The sequence below is a fragment of the Periplaneta americana genome, chromosome 15 (genome assembly GCF_040183065.1).
Source record: "Periplaneta americana isolate PAMFEO1 chromosome 15, P.americana_PAMFEO1_priV1, whole genome shotgun sequence".
NCBI lineage: Eukaryota > Metazoa > Arthropoda > Insecta > Blattodea > Blattidae > Periplaneta > Periplaneta americana.
This window is the reverse complement of record NC_091131.1, coordinates 153,819,468-153,824,267: the sequence shown is the minus strand read 5'-3', so window position 1 is coordinate 153,824,267 and position 4,800 is coordinate 153,819,468. Positions and strand designations below refer to the sequence as shown.

At 33.6% G+C, this 4,800-nt stretch overlaps 1 long non-coding RNA gene across 1 annotated transcript; it reads right to left on the bottom strand.

The window, feature by feature from the left end:
- Window positions 1–1,541: 1,541 nt before the first annotated feature.
- On the bottom strand, window positions 1,542–3,906 carry LOC138715463 (uncharacterized). Its single transcript, XR_011336357.1, has 2 exons — window positions 2,967–3,906; window positions 1,542–2,374 (listed from the first exon to the last, which is right to left on the bottom strand). It is a non-coding gene; the product is annotated as an uncharacterized lncRNA (long non-coding RNA).
- Between the last annotated feature and the right edge of the window lie 894 nt (window positions 3,907–4,800).

The window sequence follows — 4,800 nt, the reverse complement described above, 5'->3', positions numbered from 1 at the left end:
GTGTCTAGATGCAGATGGAGGGCACTTCCAACATTTATTATGAAGGTAAGTGCATTTTATTTTCATTCCATTTGAAGTTTGTTTCAAATCATTAGTACCTATCAATGTCATAACACGGGCCGGTTTTATCTGCCCAACTATGTACATGCAGGCCTACACCACCGCACATGGAAATCGCACGAACTTACATACAAATCCTTGAAGTTATCACTCTACTAGCATCAAACCCTGACCCCTACTGCTAATTGACTCATTGCCTGTTGAAGGCCGAGCACCCATGTGGATGTCAGTGCCCCTCGCCCCTCCGAATCAATTTATCTGCAGTCACGCGTGCGTACCGTTGCTTACGAGATTATACAAGCTGGCGCATAGAGCTTGAAAAACGAGTCTGAAGTGGTTCCCTCGTAATGCCAATTCCGCCGCTCGGAGCGCTGTTCTGCCCTATATATTCATAGCAGAACACTTAAAAGACATTGACATTTGGGGCATTTAAAGGACTCACCATTGCTTATTAAATGCTTCGTACAATATTTTATGGACAATAGACGTAATTTGCAAACTTCTACTCCTCAATTATATTACAATAAAAGGCTGTCATTCTTGATATTAAAACATATTACATATAAACTGAGGGACTGTCTGCTCTGTACTTCAGTTCATACACCAAACATTTCCGGAAATAAATTAACTAGACATCTTACATATACGCACTATAGCCTACCCTTTTCACCTAATATTATTAATATTGTTATTAAATAAGATATTGCAACTAATTAAGGTACTGCATTATCTTTAATTTCCTTGAATTCATAATTAAGCATTTGCAAGAAGGCGTAACTTTTCCCTCTCTTTTAAAAAAAAATACGAACGGCACAATAATTGAGAAGTATAATTATTACGCGATTTTTTCTTGCAGTGGTGTAAACATTTCTATAGGCCTACTGATTAATCTATTGAGCATAGTAATAGTACACGCTGTAGTATTCTTTTCTGAAGCCAAGATTTTCGCAAGAACTGAAGTGCAACACATGTAAAGATGAGGAAATGTCCCACTTTCTTTTGGGAAAACTTGTGAAGCCACTGACTATCTCCTATCGTGTTATAAATATTATGATTATTTCAGATTGTGATACAGTTATAAGCGTACATTCCTAAAACTTAAAAGTAACAATGAGGATGCCCTATGTTATAGGAAAGTTTTAAACGTGTACATTTAACTTTTTTATGAATGATTTCCTGATCAAGATTTTCATTAACTATGTGCCAAACTTTTGAAGTGAAGAGTGCAATAAGAAACTGTTGGACATCTGATCAGTATTTTAATCATGTGCTGGTTACAGTACATTAGATGTCTTCTTGAATATACCTGGTGAGGTATGTATATGAAGTTTGTATCGTCAATATTCAAGTAGCCTACTTATGTATGTAATTTTTATTATCTGTACAGAAAAAATTTAGCTTATGTGATAGTATGAAGTAATCTCTCACGAAATAACAAGGAAGAGAAAGGTGCTTAAATTTAAATATTGAAAACAGGATGATAAGAAGAAAATAATTTTTACTTCCTTTCAATTATTAATGAAACCTGGCCACTCACCATTCGCAGTTGATTTCTATGGTTACAGGTCTATTCTTCATATTCTGTAGCTTTCAAATAATTTCTAAAATAAATATTACGCCTACTTAGCTCTTGTAAAACGAAATTTTCACTTTCACTTTCAACGGAACACTCACTTATATTCAGTTCTTGTATCTTGCAGTAAATTATCCATTTGTGATCATGTTTCCAATATAACCTCCCATTGAAACGACCACTTAAAATCATGAGCTAGAATTTATTATTTTAAAAACATTTCCACGTACATACTGTTATAATTGTTATGAACCACAATACAAAAGACAACACTGTGAAATTGGATTAATGTACCAAGATCAACATCAATACTGGTAGTATAAAATCACATACAACTTAGGCCTAGGCTAGGCCTATATTATTTCATTACTTTATGGTATTAATTAGAAGAATTAATTTTGAAGAATTTACAAATATGCTGAAATAATTTATGACACCTCTTATAGAAATATAAAAATATGTATGTACATTTTGAAACAATGGGTATAGCACCACTTGAAAATGTTGAGCACTTTAACAGTAACTTCTAAATTGTTCCATCACGTTGTCTATAGTGTTCATTTAATGTAGCACTTTTAGAATGAACGTGGTTCACATACATAAGAAGAAATGACGATGGAATGAGTCGAAGATATACAGTTTTCTTTAATTTTTAGCAAATGATGAAATTGAATATATACTGTTACTTCATATCCTAACATAAGTAGAGTTGCCACCATAGATGTAACACCTCCGTAACACCTGAAATGAATATGAAATAAATTAATGTATTGGTAATGATACAAGAATAAAAATAAATTAGGCTAGACATAACCTCACAAAATTACAAACACATGCTAAAACAAAAAAAAAAAAACTTTACGTATCCGTATATAATAAAACTAGATATTCTAGATATAATTTGATTCACACGATAACCACCTCAGCCTATTTCGCAGCAGCCATTATTAGTTACCAGTTTGAGGTGCATTACCTAATCTCATACTAACCTTGTTAAGTTCTCTAACCTAATTCACTGATAATTACGTAACAATACACAGGTCTAAAATACAGACAAATACACATTAATTACCTAATAAGTACAGCATGAAGATAATTCATTACTTTTGTCGGTATTTTCTAAAAGAGAAAGGGAAAACAGTAACAACATTATCTTCAATGTTTACATCACGTCGTTCACATTTTCATTAGGCCTATATCAGTAATGCTTGGTAAGTGAAACAATGCATGAAATTATTTTACATTTCGGGTCACATCATTCGAGAGTCGGAAAATGCAATTCGCCACTTTTAACATAGCATTGCTTGTTATATGAGAGAACTTTGACATTTACCTTAACCTATAAAGATACGACCTGTTGGTACAGAGTTCTTCACATAGCAAAACACAGACAATTTTCGAATATAACTTAGCTGAACAAACTTCAAATAACACTGTAATATGCTTGGCATATTTGTAATATTCGTACTCAATGAGTAATGCACAATTAATCGAACTATTTTCACGATACACAATGCTTTGTAATGGTACTATTCATCATTTCATAGGGCAGAGAGGCGAACCTAGCGGCAGAAATTGTCATGACTCACAGAGACCTACTCTCGATCGTGCTATGCGCCAGCTTGTATAATCTCGTAAGCAACGGTGCGTACACACGAGGGAACTGCAGAGCTTTCCTACAGGGCTAGCAGTCCTTACTACGTCACGAAAACAATCGCCAGTTCGTCACAAAGAAGGCGTAAAATAAGCTCAAGAATAACTACCGGAGAACTTCATTCTGACTAGAAAATACTAAATTTATAATGTACTTCCCACTGACCACCGCTTACACTACCATCCAGGAATACCTCTGGTACTTATGTCTGTTACGCCTTAACCGCGACGCCATCGCACGTCTTATAATCTCAACAACTAAGGCCCGATTGTATAAACCATTTAATCTTAGATCAGAGGTTGAATTGATCCTTGTTTCAGCTGAACTTGGAATTTTGTGTTGTATAAAGTCTAATCTGAGATTAATTTGTCTCAAACAAAAGTCAACTTTGACTGAAGAAATTTCTCCGATTAAGTTAGATGATCCAAGTTCAGTTATTTCTTTTCTGTTTGAAATATACAAGTGACAGATTGTGCAAATAAAATATCCATTATTATTAATATTAATAGATATGATAAGTATATTTATATATATATATATATATATTTCTTTCAATTTCTTGCCTTAATACACAAACAATCTTGTATTTTATAAGGCCCTATCGTGTTCAGCAGTATCAAATAACATAACCTATAATTATATTATGTTTATAACAACCATTAATTATTAATGGATATGATAGGTACATTCATAAATTTTCAGTTAACTGTATTACTAAACGAAAATTGTCGTTTTATAAAGCCTTATTATGTTTAACAGTATCAAACACCATAACATGATAACAACTCTGAGAACAGTCAACCTTCTTGTTATTGTCCGCCATTATTTACATTGCACAAAAAACCAGTGTCTCCAACAGAGTGTACGGAAAGTCGCCAAAAAGTAGTTGTAAAGTCGCTAGATTTCTCATTATCAATAAAGAAAGATTAAATTTTGTCACTATGGGGTGCTAAAAGGTCACTAAATCCCTATTTAAGCAATATAAAAGTTAAAATAAATTGTTGTTGAAAAAGAGTTAAAGTCGCTAGATTAGCTACACTGAACAAACCTGTCCGCTCATCACGTATTTCACCTGTTTATGCGATGTTGCCAAATCCTTTTCACGTGAACTTAGATTGCACTTGAACCAAGGTAATTTGATCGCAGACAAGTTTTATACACTAGAAGAAGTGTCTGAACTCGGTTCACTTTTCGATCTTCGATCAATGTTGATCTTTAGTCAGGGAGTTTTATACAATTGGGCCTAAGTCTTTCAAGCAATTGATTATGAGAGAATGAAAATATCCCTACTAAACTTGGGGTAACTGCAATCTAGTTCTGAGGTAATTGAACTGAAAAGTTTAGTACGTATAACATGTACACAAATGCACATTCCCCTAATTGTCCTACATCATTTCTAAGGTATTTAGAGTCTCGATACGACAATAAAACTCTAGTTGTTGTTTAGTCAACTGTCCGAAGACAAATTTGAACCTGTAACACTAACAAGTCACCACTTATGAGGCAACTAGAT